This window comes from Cynocephalus volans, chromosome 4, assembly GCF_027409185.1.
Source record: "Cynocephalus volans isolate mCynVol1 chromosome 4, mCynVol1.pri, whole genome shotgun sequence".
Classification (NCBI taxonomy): domain Eukaryota; kingdom Metazoa; phylum Chordata; class Mammalia; order Dermoptera; family Cynocephalidae; genus Cynocephalus; species Cynocephalus volans.
Window position 1 is genome coordinate 20,941,394 of NC_084463.1, and position 16,183 is coordinate 20,957,576.

The following is a 16,183-nucleotide window of genomic DNA, read 5'->3' on the forward strand; positions in this document are numbered from 1 at the left end:
AGGTAATGTGTTATACGCCAGGCCGATGCCATTTAAAAGGTGACACCAACAACATCTGACATTTTGGCATTCTCGTCTCATCTACACATCACACCCCACCATCCTATTATTTCTACAATGTAAAGTTTTTAAAAAATAAACTCTACTTATTACAAATGCACAAGTCTTGGCTACAAAATATTGGGAATTGGATGTACTCACAACCCTATCACAATGTAGACTTACTCGTCTCTCCAAAAGATCCCCTCATGCCCTTTCTCAGTCAGTGACCCACGTGCCTAAAGCACTGTTGCTTCTGATTGCTTCACATGAGGTTTGTTTTGCCTGTTCAGGCACTTCGACTTATATGTGGCCATATAGGACATATTCTTTTAGGCTCAGCTTGTCAAACTCAGCGTCATTAATGTAAGATTTATCCGTGTTGCTGTGTGTATCACCAGTTTATTCTTTTCATTGCTTAATAGGATATTATGGCAGGAATACACTATCATTTGTTAGGTTCCACTTTTTGGCTGTTATGAATAAAGCTAGTGTGAACATTCTTGTGTCTTTATGTGAACAAATGTTTTAATTTCTCTTGGGAAAAAATACGTAGGGGTGGGGTTGCTAAGCAATGGATAGACACATGTTTTGATTTATTAGAAAAGACAAAACTTCCAGTTTGGTTTTATATAACTTTACGTTTCCACTAGCAATGTATGAATGTTCCTGGTGCTCCACATTCTCTTTAATATTTTTGCCAGATTTTTAAATTTTGTTACCTCCATGGGGCTGGGTCCGTGACTGACTTCCTCAGCTGTTTTCTAAATTGTGTCTGCTGTGACTGAAATGTCCACGATGCTTTTATCCCCCCTCATATGTTTTACAGCCAAGTTGAGATGGTGGGAACACCTGAAACATTCCGATGAAAGGACAGGCATTTATTTTATCCAGTGGCCACTCCAATTGGCTTTCTTTGGCTTCCTCACCTCTAAGTACTTGGACTTCTTGTGTGGAGCTTTAATTCCCCAAGAGTAAGTGTTTCAAGGGAGAGGATGAGGTAGCTGCAGGGCATGGACCTGGAAACAAGCACAGTGTCCTTCTACCATATTCTGTTAGTTATGTCAGCGGCAGAGCTCGTCCGGATTGAGGGGACACAGGTGCTCCTGTGAGTGAAACGGGGGACGTGTACATGCCCGTCTTTAACCCTCCATGCAAGTACCTAGTTGTTCCAGCACCATTTCTCAAAAAAGACATTTCTTTCTCTATTGAATTACTTTGACACATTTTATTAAAATTAACTGAGTTATAACACTGTGCGTATTTCTGAATACTAATTTATTCCATTGATCTATGTGTCTAACCTTATGCCCAAACCACTCTATCTTGTTTACTATAGCTTTATAGTAATTCTTGAAATCAGCTTTCCTCTTTTAGCAATGATTTGTAGTATTTGGTATAGAATATTTGCACAACTTTTATTAATTTTTTGGTAATTTTTACATTGTTATGAAAATATTGTTTTAAATTTTATTTTCTAATAGATCACTTCTTAATATACAAATACAATTGAGTTTTGTATGTTAACTTGGTGTCCTGAAACAATGCTAAACTCAAGTAGTATTGTTATTTTTATTTATTTATTTTTATTTTTTAAATGACCGGTAAGGGGATCTCAACCCTTGGCTTGGTGTTGTCAGCACCACGCTCAGCCAGTGAGCTAACCGGCCATCCCTATATAGGATCCGAACCCGTGGCCTTGCTGTTATCAGCACTGCATTCTCCCGAGTGAGACACGGGCTGGCCCTAGTATTGTTATTTTGATACTTTGAATTTCCTATGGTCACAATGATGTAATCTACAAAATCAATTTTACTTTTTCTTTTACAATTCATGTGTCTTTTTGGTTTTTTTTTTTTTCTCTTTTCTGTGTTATTGTACTGGCTCAGATCTGGAGCACCACTCTAGCCTTGGACACACAGAAATAACTTCCAAAATCCTCTCCTGCCTGGCTGACATCAAGTATATATGACCTTCTGGGTCCCCTTATTCTAAATATGGATTCTATAGATTAACTTGGCCTTGTAGCCTATAGATTTGCAATGTTTCTCTGTCCCTAGTCTCACCTACTGCATTATCTCCCACTGAGCCTGCTATCATTCCTAACACCTAACTAAAAATGGGTACCTGAGGTGTGCATCAGACACTTAACAGAGTGGGCCAGACTACCTGGAGCATGCCTTGAGTCTCAAAGGCTTTACATCACTGTTTCGGTTATCATTTAGGAAAAACCAGTGATCAAAACAGCATGTATGTACTCAAATACCAAGACAGAATTTGTCAAATTGTGTAAAAACAAGATGCAGAGATACAAATAACTGGGAAGTAAAATGATAGTACACATGGAGAGCTGGAATGACTGTATTAATATCAAACAAAATAGATTTCAGAACAAGAACTGTTACTAGGAATAAAAAAGACATTGTATAATGACAAAGGGACCAATTCTCCAATACATAAAACCATAAATGTGTATGCACATAAAAACAGAGTATCAAAATACAAAACTGGTAGAAATATAAAAGGAGAAATACACAAATCAGCAGTTACAATTTGAGACATCAACAATCTACAATTTGTAATTGATAGAACATGTACAAAGAAAATCAGTAAACACAGAAGACTTGGAAAACACTATCAAATCAACCTGACCTAATGAACAATAACAGAATAGTTCATATAAGATTATACATGTTCTTTTCAGAAGCACACGGAATATTTACCAAGATAGACTGTATACAGGACCATGATAATAAACCTGGCAACTTAAAAAGAATTAATATTACATAAATTATATTCTCAGAACTAAATAAATTAAAACAGAAATCAATAAAAGTTGTTCATGGAAATTGAACAACCTCCTTCTAAATAGTACGCAGGAAAATTATCTAAATTACCTGTAATATAACTTTATTTTTAGAGAGTCATAAAATATAAAAGTAATAATTTAAATTCTTAACCCAAGGATCTTCAGTTTAAGAAAAACTGGGCATTAGCCTGAGAATTAACGTGCTTTATATCTTTTGACTTAGTGAGAATGACTTTTTGCAAAACGTTAGTTTCCCTATATAAGAAATGCATTTTCAAGTATTTTTGCTATGCCTACTTCTTACAATTCTTGGTAAAAATTAATGTGGTGATTTCCATGCCAATCAGAGTAGGCTAGTTCATGCTGAAGAAACAAGCAATTCTAATGTTGTGACCAACATAAAGAAGGGCAATCTGAGCGCTAGGAATGTAAGGCCTTGTGCTGAGGCCCAAGCAGCCAGCATTACCTATTGCACTCAGACGTGTTTACCTAAGCTTGATTTTTCAGAACTGCCAGATCTAGAGAAGAGCATGCTCCAAAAAGCAACATGAAAAATAAAAAGCAACAATGAAAAACTCCTGAGCACAGACCAGTTTCCAGGGCTCCTTTCTGGCTTCAAGAACAGACAGTAAACTGTGGTCCATAGTCATTCAATCCAAACCACACAAGTTTGCATCCTGCATTTGCATAACTGGACCTAAATGAGGAGGTGGGTGGGGAGTTGGCCTGGAACTTAGTCTGTGTAGGATACTCCTTGGTTTTTTGCTCAGAGAGACACTTCAGGTACCTCAGCTGTCTCAGTGTACAGACTTGCATGGCTCCACCTGGCAGGTGCTGATTTTGGGGGGACTTTGGGTTTCTCAGGATTCTACACACCAGAATTCACAAAACTGTGAAAACGCCAGTTCCATCAGGAGCACGTGGTCAGGAAAATGCTTCCCAAACTGCAGAAGCACTTACTGAGTGAACCTTCTCCTTACCTCCTTCCCAAAGGACCTGGGTGCCCTCGGGTCAGGGGGATAGGGAAAGCCTGAGCCCTTCCTGCCATGGTGAGGGTCCTTGTCCTGACCAGAGCCTTTTCTGGAATGTGGGGTTCTCGATGGGTTTAAAGTTTGGTTTCCTTTTCCCTCACCTGGAGGGACAGAAGCACGGGGACTAGGGCCAGACTCACGCTGACCAGGGTAAGGACATTTGGCCACCCAAGGATCTGTGCAGGGGGCAGGGGATGGGGCTGGAGGGAGCCCTGGCCACCACCACCAAGTGTGTTGCCCCTTGGGAAACGGACTGCCACAGGGACCTGGAACTGGCAGCTTCTCAGGCCAGCCCAGGGGACCCTGAGCACCTGTGTTCCTTCTGTCAGGATGACCAGAGTGACCACAGAAGCGTACACAAACTGGTTCGCCCAGTGTTTTATTGAGAAGGTAAGGCTGTGCAGGGACACCCCGGACTGGAGACCCTCCTTCCGCACAGCGCCTGGCTCCCTATGCCTGGGCATTTGGCTCCCCCAGTCCAACCCAGATGACCCCCACCTCACAGGAGACACAGGCATGTCCCCGCTGGGCAGACAGGCCAGGCCCTGCAGAGTCCTGTCCCATGGGAGAAGTCAGGGCTCTAGGCCAGAATCACAGGTGGACCTAGTCGCGACCTGTCCTGGAAGAGCCCTATGAATCCCTGAGCCCTGAGGGAGCCCCTCTTTCCGGGAGACACATCCCTCTGCTATGAGTTCACCCCTTGAGAAGCTGCAGGACCGTGCCTCAGGCAGCCTCATGGAGAATCTCCTCCCCTGCTGGAGGACCCCACAGTACGAAGTGAGGCCGCAGTGGACCGACCTCAGGCCACCAGGGCTCGGCCCAGCCAGGCCTGCATCTCCCATGCCTGCTCTTCGCGAAGATCCCTTTCCACCTATGCCTCAGGATGTGGGATGTTTATGTCCTGGAGGGTGAGCCAGTGATTACAGCCATGGCCTATACCACCATGAAGGTTCATGGAAGTAAGTATGCCTGTTCCCCAGTAAACTCAGGGTGGCAAGCAGAAAGGACAGGACCTGGCTGTGCCAAGGGCAACTGTTTACACTGACCACAAGGCCACAAGACTACCCCACCCCAAAGTGAGCCAGTCATGGAGGGAGGAGAGGTCAGGCCAGGCCAAACGTGGTGGGCTGGAGACAGCAACGTGGGTTTTTCCAGACACCAAGCTCACGCCCTGACATGACACCGAGAGAAGGCAGGAGCAGGGCAGGCACTCCCATGGCCTGGTCTGCTTCTGGCTCTGGCCTCCTGTGCACAGCTGGGACCCAGGTATGGCCTAGGCAGGACCCCACAGCCACCAGGAGGAGGTGACCTGACAGGGAGCAGGATCCAGGCACTGAATCACTTGGGGACGGACCTTTTCTGGCCTGACTCCCACCCCCATGTTTAGAACTCCTCCAGAAACTGCCCCAACATGGCATCCTGGAATTTTTTACTGAAGACCTGTGCAGAGACTGGGCCCTCAGTGATGATGAGGTGCTGAGGCACCTTCCTTCGGGCTTCCATGGCAGACCTCCTGCATGGAGCCAAGTGTGGCCTGGTCCCCTCAGGTGGGTACAGCAGTAGGTGCCCTGGTGACTAGCCATTGGGGGCAGTAAATAGTCAGGAGTCCCGGGAACCACCCGCCCTGTCCTGGGGGCTTTCTGCCTCCTCTTCCCCTCCTCTGCTCTAAGCAGCTTCCGAAAGCAAGGCCAGCTGGGCCTCAGGGCAGATGCTGGCCTCAGATGCCTCAGAGACTAGAAGGGGGATGTCGCCATCTGCCACCAGCTCCTCCCCCACACCCTCTAGTTCTTGTTCTCCAAGACCCCCTAGTGGCCACAGCAGCCTTCAGACCTATGTGTTCAAGCAGAAGACCCCACCTGAGAGCAGCAACTGCCCCCCAGAGAGCAGCAGGGCACCCCTCCCATCCTGAACTCCCACACAACATCGTCAGGACAAGCCCCGAGCCAGACACTGAAAAGAATCGTGTACCAAAGCTCAAAAGGACTCAGGGCGAGGGCACACATGGGACCCTCAGGCCTGAGGCAGTACCTAGAGTTCTGCTGAGTGTGGGAATGGTCCAGTCCTGGCAAGGAGCAGATCGCCCTAGAGAGCAGAGGGGCCAAGTGCCTGGCAGCATCTCCCCCAGTATGGGGAGAGTACCTGTAATTTCCCCAGGTGGGCTGGGCTGGACGAGGCACTGTGGGTTTTTCCAGACACCGAGCCCACCCCCTGACATGACACTGAGAGAAGGCAGGAGCGGGGCAGGCACTCCCATGGCCTGGTCTGCTTCTGCCCCTGGCCTCCTGTGCACAGCTGGGACCCAGGTATTGCCAAGGCAGGACCCCACAGCCACCCAGGAGAAGGTGACCTGACAGGAACAGGGTCCAGGCACTGAATCGCAGTACAGTACCTGTACTTTCTTTTATTTTAACCAGTAATATGCATGATAATTCTAACAAGTCTAATAATTGTCTTCTGTTAAAGTGTCATATGTACCCTTTGACCCAAAGACTTCCTGAAACCATTCGACCTCCATGACAACTTTGCTTGTGGCCATGTGATGTTGATGCTGTTGTTTGATGCCTTTTTATATGTTGTGGGTCAGGTGACAGTTACGGTGTCACCCACTTGAGTTCTGAATCAAGGCTAAAGCCCAGGCCAAGTAGCTATGGGGTGAGGACTTGATGCAGAAAGCCCAAGCCAGCCTGAATCAAATGCCGTGGTGACATCCCAGGGAGTCTGAGGTACCCTGCCAGCTCTCAAGCCTCTGGCTGACCCTTTGCTTTCAGGTTATCAGTCTGCAGAAGCATCCTCAGTGTCAGGCCAGGAAGGCCACACAGCAACCAGGAGCACTCCATGGAGCCTGTCCTGGAAGGTCCAGATAGGCTGTGCATGGAAGCTGACCACGTCTGCTTTCCTTTCAGCGACATCTGAGGAGTTTCCAAGGAAGGTCCTGGGCCCAGAACTGTTGTCCTCGGCACCCGGTCTTGGCTGACCTCCTGCAGCGTGGAGACTTGCCCCAATGATAGTGGACTGGCCCTCTCTGGCCCACCAGCACAGGTCCAGCAGCTTCAGGAGTCCAAGGCCCAGGGGCAGGAGGGGGCCAGTGCAGAGCCCAGGGCTGCAGGTCTCTCACTGGGGGCTTTGGGAAATCAGGGTCTGACCGGCCTGTCCCTGCTCCAGGACAGGCCACCAATAGTATGGTTGCTCCTTTGGTGGAGCTTGTTTCCTAACCACCTCCATGGACCTGGACTTTGCGGGGCTGTGGTTCCCCTGGAACAACTTTGAGCAGGAGCGCTAGATACCTGTCACTTCCACATCAGCCATAGCCACCCCCAGGACCACAGAACAGGCCCAGTCCTGCACCCTATAGAAGCCCAATTACCAGGCCCTGCCTGGTCCACTGAAGGCACACAAGCAAGGCTCAAGTCACCACCCCAGCACGGTGGTTTCTGCATTCTACCTCCTTCTGAAGGCAGGGACACACGCAGTCCCCAAGAAGCTAGGGCAGCACCTGACAAGCTGATCTGCAGCCCCAGATGGCTCCTCAATGAACTAAATTCAATGTCATTGGGGAGGCTGGACATTTATGGGCCACTGAAGAGGAGGTAGAGCCTGGTGTCTTCCCAGCCCCAGCCACCTGGTAATGATCCCCACATTGTCATGCTGGTTGACCTGAGGGACAGATTCCCCCTTAAAGGGCACAAGTATCCCAGAAGGGCCCAGCTGGGACACCTGGCAGGGGAAGGGCACAAGGATTACTATGGGCCCCCAGCAGCCAGGATGACAAGGGGACTGAGCCCCCTGTGGCCCTGACCATTGCTGGAAATTGGGCCAAGGAAGGGCAAAGTCTGCAAGAGCACTGCATGCGTACCTGGGGCCTGCTTATACCCCGTGAGGCCAAGACAGTGTCTACAGGGGACCGGAGGAGCAACCGCCCCACTCCGAGAGGGCACGGCAGGAGGAGGTGTTTTAGTCACCAGCCTCCATCACACAAGGAGGCCCGGAAGGCCAGGCTTCAGAGGCCTGGGTGGTCACCTGGGCACCAAAGGGGAAGAGGCCTGAGGCCAAGCCCAGGGCACTGGGCCCCTGCTTCCAAAATTTGAGAACTCATTCTCCAAGAAACTGTGCAGTCTTGCACCCAGGGGTCCCGGTCCCTAGGTCTGCCTTCCTGGGCAGCTGCAATGCAAGTGCCCAAAAACTCAGGAAATGCTGCCCCACGCAGAGCTAGAAGACTGCAAGGTGGGGATCCGAGTCCCAAGTCAGCTTCACAGTCACCTAGGAAGGACTCTCTCCTGGGACAAGAGAAGCCCTTTGGCCTCATGCCCACCTTTCCTTGTTGGTTACTACAAAACAAATTGGTAGTGGTTACAATGTGCCTGTTTTTGCAGTTCCCAGAGCTCTGTAGGAAGCGCAGGACACTCTGGGGCAGGAGAATGGACAGGGTGGCACAGCCCAGGCCACAGACCAGCTTCTCCCAGCCTCCATGTAAGTGGGCACAATACAGTCTGAGAATGTTGCTTCAGAGAATAATGAGTAAGATGATGAGAGAGGTGAAAGTCAAGGAAAGACGAACCCTTCCTCTCCACCCCATCTCTTTCCATAGTACAGTTCTGACCTTCTGGCCAAGTAGTAGTGCAACACACCATCCATGGACTGTGGCCCATCTTGTTTTTGTGTGTGTGTGGAATCAGTTCAATCCATTCATCCACAATGACTCCTATCACCAACAAGGCTATGGCCCAAAAGGAGAAGAGCAAGTTCATGGCCTGAATATTTCTACTTGACATATGCACCATTAAGAGTGGGGATTTGTAGCTGAGATCACTAGAAATCCCCGCCAGTACTTCATGTCTCCCCTGAAATTTGAGTAATCACAGAGAAAGGGCAAAACTGACTTTTAGTGATTGTTGAGGCATTGGCAATGGCAGAAGCTGAAGTAGCCTATGGAACAGAGAAGATAACTCCCACCTTTTGCCACTCCTATATCGGGGCCAGCCTGCTGTCAGGACTGTCAACTGCCACGGAATTATCTGTTGGCTTGACCCTTGACCCTGGGCCTAGTGCGGTGGAAGCACCAAGGGGTCAGAGGTCCTGAGAGAGCTATCAGATATGGAGGTAACTACAGGCCTTGAAAGAAGTTGGACATGCATGACTAAAGAGGTCCAGTTTTAGGGTTAGAATCATACGTTCCAGGATTGGTTGACATTAGGCAGGGTTACTGAACGGCAGAAGGATTTTAGGATTCCTGAGATGAGGAGTCATCCAGCTAACTTCACAATAGGGAATGACCATCAAAATATAAGATGTTTCAAAAAACTTGGGTCCTCATTGGAAGAGCCCTGTGATGTTTATTTAGGCAGTCATCCAGGAAATAGACCAGTGCCCGGAAACCAAAGAAATGGCCTCATATACAGAGCTGTTGCTGTCCAGTATAATTTATAAGGCACAGGCGATCATTTCTTGTAAGAATTGCCTTTGAAACTTTGTAGAGAAAACATTTTAAGATTCCTTGAATAGGCAACCATGGCATACACTAGGCTCAGAGCCAGAGAACTTGTTCTGAAATCCAAAAAAATGCCTTTTACTGAACTAAGATGAAAATCACCTCCGAAGGCCTCTCTCTGCCTATTTCTTTAACCTCACCCAGGCCACTTCTCTTGGGTCAAAATGGGCTTCTGTCATTGCCTCCAACATGCTATGCTGTCTCTCTTCCAGACCACTCTACACATCTTTTAATGTTATGTTTTCTTTGTCTTTTTCATTTTTTAAAACAATGCTAAACGATAGATTTAATCTTACAGGGGTTTAAATCCTGGCTCTACCACTCAGCAGCTGTGTGGTCTTCGAGATAATAATGTTTCCTACTACATAAGGGTTTTGTAAAGATTAAGTAAGTTTAGAGACATAAAGCACTTGAAAGAGTTCCTGGCACACAGTAAATGACATATAAGTTATTACTATAGTATTAATTTAGGTTATTTGGAAAAGAGATTCGTGTGGGGAGGGAGTTTATCGGGAACCACACCCATAAGTGTTTAAGGGAAACAGGTTTGAGCAGATGCTGAACTGAGATGTAGCTGCAACAGAATAAACCTGAGCTGACCCCACCAGGAGCTCTGGATCTGGGGGGTCCTTCAGAGTCATCCTGAAGAGACAAGGTTCAGTCTTTACACTGGGCAGCAGTTTGTCACTGAATTCAGGCTGCCCCTGAGTGGCATCCCCCTTCTGTCTCAAGGGCAATTCCTAAATCTCCCAGGAACTGCAAGCCCAAGCAGTCGACACTCCTGGTCACGGAGGGACTGAGCTCCCACCCTACACCACTCCTGTGTCAGGGCAGCTCGCCGTTAGTGCTGCCAACTGCCATGGAATTTTCTGTTGACTTTTGACCCTTGACCCTGGGCCTAGTTCAGTAGAAGGACCAGGAGGGGATATAGGAGGCAACTCATTATGTTCTTACATGTTGATAATTTTGTTTCTATGCCATAGACCTTAGAAGTACGATTCTTGTGTTGAAAGATTTACGTCACCTGTTAGTAGGTAGTGCAGGAAATATGCAAAGACGCAGCCATATTAGAGAAAGAGACGGGACATGAGGACACGTGAGACACAGTCAAAGAAGATATAGTTTCCTGCTGGGAGAGCAGTGGTCAAGGTGCCATTTAATAGGATCTACAACATGGGAGGAAGCACAAGCGTGTGAGGAAGAAGCAGCAAGCACTGGTTCCAGTTAAGATTAGGGCGTCTGTAGGACACACAACCGACAGAAAAAAATTAGTTCTTGAACTTGACAACAGATTGGAAGGTTGTCAGCCTGGGGAGGGCAGTTGAAAGCTAAGTGTGCATGTCCCCATGCAGGAATATCACATAGAATGTGACAAGAGATAGAGAAGGACATTCTGGAGAACGTCAGCATTTATGAGAAAGTGCATAAAAGGAATGGCCGGAGAGATGGTGAAGGAAGCTAATGTTGCTAAGGAATTAAAAAGAGACCATGGTTTTGAGGAGCTACTGAGCCGTGATTTCTAATGCTGCAGCAAAATCAGATTAGGTAGAAGCAGAACACAGGTCACTGAATTTGGCAATTAGAATGTCACTGGTGTTTGGGGCCATAACATTTTCAGCAGAGTGGTGGGAGAAGTGGAAGGAGAAGTAGAAGGGATTTTTGTTGTTTTAAAAACAGGTGACTAGATTTAATAAATAACAATAAAAAGAAAAAGAAAAGTAGAATTTCAGCTTCAAGGGGAAATGTGTACTTTGGGGGTAAAAAAAAGTACAGAATAGTAAAATGAATCCCCATGTGCCCTTCATTCAGTTTAAATGATCATCCCCTGAATTATTCTGAAACAAATCGCAGACATAATTTCATCTTTAAATACTTGCTTGCGTTTCTAAAAAATAAGGATTGCTCTATTTCATTTTGTTTGCCATTAATTTACTTTCCCTTCTTTATCTGGCTTATTAGAGACATTAGTTTTGTTGGTCTTTTCAGGGTCCATTTACTTACGTATTTATCCATTTGAAAGTGTTATTTTCAATAACGTGTTTCACTATCTTAAGCTTTTATCTTCATTATTTCCCTTTTCCTTTTTATTTTATTTTATTTTATTTTATTTTTTGTTCTTGTTCTTTAAACATCTTAAAATAGTTTAAAATTCTTCTTTAATTTGCCAGAATTTAAGGCTATGTATTTTTCTCTGGGCACTGAGTGTGCCATGTCTTATACATTTCATATGACTTTTTCTGTTTCTTATAAGACAGCTTTTCATTTTAGTTTTGATTCCACTGTGGATTCATTGTTAATCTTTGAGGGAGTTCCTTATTCCACAACTTTTTGTTCAGAATTAACATTTTATTTATTTATATAATCATATGGCTTTTGTTCTTGATTTTGTCTATTCAGTGTATCATGTTTATCGATTTGTGTATGTTGACTTATCTTTGCATCCCAGGCATGGTGTATAATCTAACTGATGTGCTGCTGTATTCTTTGTTTATATTTTGTTGAGGAGTTTTGTGTCTGTGTTCATCGAGGATACTGGCCTGTAGCTTTCATTTTTTATTGTGTCTTTGTCTAATTTTCAAAACAGGATAATGCTGGCCTCAGAGAATGAGTTTGGGAGCACAGCCTGTGTTTCATTTTTTTGGAATAGGTGGCCTGCATAGATACTCGCTTCACTGAGAAGATAAACATGTGTAATAAATATCCCACCTCCATCTGAATTTCAGTGCAGATGGATGTACATTATAAAAATTCCCAACTATTTTTAGCCATGAAATTTTGTTTCAGTAACGGCATTGCTAAGTATGACATTCTTATGCCATAGGATCTGCAAAATCCAAAAACATTTTCAAAGAGATTTTCAGTTTATCTGCAGTGAATAAAGAAGTGAAAAAAAGCTTTCAAAAGAAATGAGACAACTGCCAACATGCCCAGCTTTTCTTCCCCAGTTTCTCCCTTTTCTTTACTTTTTGGCCATTAAATCATTGCATAACATATTTTATAGTTATGAAAGAAGTTAATGTGAGACCTGTCTGGTTCAGAAAGAGGACGTGTTTTCAGTGGGGGTAGGGAGGCACACAGGAGTTAAGGTCATTGCTACCTAAAAGCCAATTCACGTCTTTTATGGCACCTCACCACTTAGGCTCTTCCCTCTGTTCCAGTCCTGTCCATTTCTTTTCCCATTGCAATATATTTCCTCTGAACTTTACTGCAGCCTAAAATACTTCTGTGCACACATGCACCCCACACACACACACACACACACACACACACACACACACAGTTGGAGGTGAATATAAGGGATACTTGGTAAAACTATGTGTCATTAACATATTTATTCTGCCCACAAACTAATATTTTACCATCATCTTCCTCACAGAGCCTTCTTTTCTCCTCATCAGTTATCTATGTTGGGAATTAGAGGCTGTTACCCCAAAACACGGTGCTTTGACATGCTGGAATAAAGCAGCAGCCTCAGGTCTCTCTGACCTTCCCCCACTCCCTCCTGCTTCTCAGCCCTCTGCCACTCTTCAAAACACAGGATGCAGTTGTTTGGGTCTTTCCTTAAGAGACTGTAAAAGGTGACTGGGTAGAATTCTTCAGGAAATAAGGATGAACGCAATTAGCTATGGGAGAAAATTGTTTATTTAGACCGTGAATATTTCCTCCCAAGTACAGGATAGATATAGGGGCCAAGGAAAATCTTCTTTCACCAAAGAAGAAGACAATTACCTCTGGTCCTTTCCTTGAGCTTTCATATCACAGGAGGAAAGACTGAAGTCTGTCAGCACACCTGGAAGAACTTTTGTCACAGAAAAATTGTCTTCTGTTTCAGTCCCAGTCAGTATTTTGAAGTGAATCATTTACTCATGTTTGTAAAGCAACAAAATATGATTAATAATTATACACTTGGGAAATAATTACATATTCATAGATACTTCTTTGGGAAAATGCCCCTCTAAAATTCTAAACAACAACAACAACAAAAAAAATGGGGCGGGGGAACCTGGATGTTTTAAACCACAATATAGAGATGGTGACAGAGTGACATTGAGCAGAGGAGCACAACAAGTGATGACCAGTCATGGATTCTGGACAATTTTAAGTTGAGAGCAAGCTGTTGTGAGTGTCTCCTGTGGAGGATACCGATATTAATAAAACACGTGTATTTCACAGGGCCTTAGTCCTTAGCTTAGTAGGACCAAAGTCCTTAGCATAGGCTGTAGCATAGTAGGATCATATTCCTTAGCTTTAACAGGACCAAAGTCCTATAGTTTAAGGAATAGCCCAACATTTTAGTAAAACACATAGAAATGCTAAGATTAAAAAAGACCGGAAAACTCTCACAGGACTGAAGACCTTGATGTAGATAAGAGAATTGAAGCACAGCAAAAGTGATTGCTCTGGAGGCAGTTGCCCTTGGTGCAGCTAAACCTAAATGATGGGAAAGTATTTGAGCTAAAAGCTTCACGGTTACTCTGCTAGTTAGTGGTTGGGGGGTGTTCCACATCTTACCCTCAGCTGCTGCTTTGAGTTTCTTGGGGAACTAAGCACTGCCATAGTGATTATCTCATTGTTCCTTTTTGTATGTCACATAGCTTAGTTTTGTGACTCCTTTTGATGGTAAATTGCTTGAACTATTTTAGGTTACAACTGCTTTAATGAACAATTGTCATGTAGCCAGTTTGTTTATGTTTTCACTATGACTGATTAACCACCTGTGTTTCTCCTGTAACTTTCTTGCCTGTTCAATAAAAATGAAGAGAAAACCTGGCTCGGTGCTGTGCCTGGGGTCCTTCTCCCTTGAAGGAACTTTCCCTGGGTGCAGTCACCTTCGGGACTCTCAGTGCTCTGGAGAAATGGGCTCTGAGTAATCCTTTGTGTCTCTGTCACCCTGAGAGAGGTGATGACAGTCTCCCAATTACTGGTGAGGGAAAAGGGTCACTAAGTCCTCCTTCTATCTTCCTGGGTGTAAATATCAGTTCCAGGAAGACATGGGCTCTTTTTAGGAGGGTTCAGATCAAAAACCCATAGGGAAATATGTGCATACTTATGAAAAACCTTCCAGTCATCTCTTGCTGCTGTTTTTGCACTCATCCAGGGAACCTGAGAACCCAAGAGCAATCCCATCCCCTGAGACAGCAAGTCAAGCTCCTACCCACCTAGCCATGTGAGTTTCCATTCCCTGTACCTCACCTAGTTTGGTCCTCGAATAGAAATGGGACACTCTCTCTCAGCACGGTGTATGTGTTCTTTCAGTGATGTCTTGAAAACTAATATCTCTACAGAGCATGTGGAATATGAACAATTTGGGGAAATAATGCAGTGGATTTTTACTACTGAAATGAATCACATACTGTAAGGTGGGTTCTTAGAAAGGTAAATTTCTCCTACTTTCCCACGCTTTCCTTCCTTCCTTTATCTTAAATGTCCATTCATAGCTAAGATGCTTGGGAATTGTTAGACTTTGAAATTGGTTAGCTTGTCTCTCAGTAAATAGATGGATAATAATTGAGGGGCTACAAATAGGGAATAAAAGCCACACCACAGACATTCAATCAATCAATGACATCTCCTGTTGAAACTCCTGCCTGATGTCTCAGGCTACCTTGGAATTCACCTGACGAAGATTTTCATAGTTTATCAAATCTGCGTGTGACATCACACTGGTGATTGAGTCTTGCAAACTCAAAATGTCACTTATATTTTTTTCCATTTTGGAGATCTTACATCCATGTTGGTGATTACAATCCTGTCTCTGGTATTTATCCGCATATTTGAAAAATAGAGTGTAAGCCACGTTCCCTAGAGATGAGACACATTTTATCTGGGCTCTGCTAATAGCAGAGATCCTGGTTTCTCGTCTACTAGCCAATCACCTTCACAGACTTTCCCACAGAACAATTAATGACTATCCTGCACTTGACAGTACTTTCTAGCAAGTCAAAAATTGCATTTTTGCCTCAATTTCAATTGTCCAGAATCCCAACGTCCCTTGACATCAAGCCTCGTCACTGGTTCCATTTGTCCTGTCTCAAGTTACGGGTGCTAAATAAGAAACGTAGACTTGACGGTGTTGTCTTCTCCAATAAGAGCATTGTCTGGGTTTCCGAGTATAAGGAGTAGGAGAAGGTGGTGGGGAGAAAAACATGATCTAAAGCCAATATTGGAAAATATTTAGATAACACGTAGAGAAGGGCATATGACAGAAACCTGGCCCCTCCCCAGCAGACTGTGGCTGGGAGGGCTCCTATGATCTTCATGTTCCTCGAGCCCCATAAGGGATGGTCAAGTGTAAGAGAAGCAGGGGCAGCACGCATGAGGCTTGGTGTTCTCAGGATCGTGCGGGAGGTTGCAGAGAATCCCACTGTGCAGTTTTGCTGAGATTCTTACCTGCTCTGGAAGACCCAAAAGAAGTGCTTTTAAAAGCAGGTAGTAGTGGGGGCACCAGGAAGAGTACTAGAGATGAAATTTTCCACAAAGATCAGGCTTTGAGATAGAGAAGAAGCCTCTAGAAACACGAAGAGAATTTACTTATTCTCTCTCTCTGTACCATGAAAAAAGGCAATTCTGTAAAAGTCTGCAGGGCACACTCTTGTGTGATTCACTATCATTTATTGAGCCGTTATCACATGCTCAGCACTGTGCTACATACTATACATGTATATCTCATTTAGTACTTATAACTTCTCAGTGAGCAGGTGATGTTAGTAATGTCAAGTAACACACGAGGAAGTTGGAGAATGACGTAGGTGCACTGTGGACTTTTGAAACACAGTCGCTCCTCTGTATCCATAGGTTCCACATCCAGGTATTCAACCA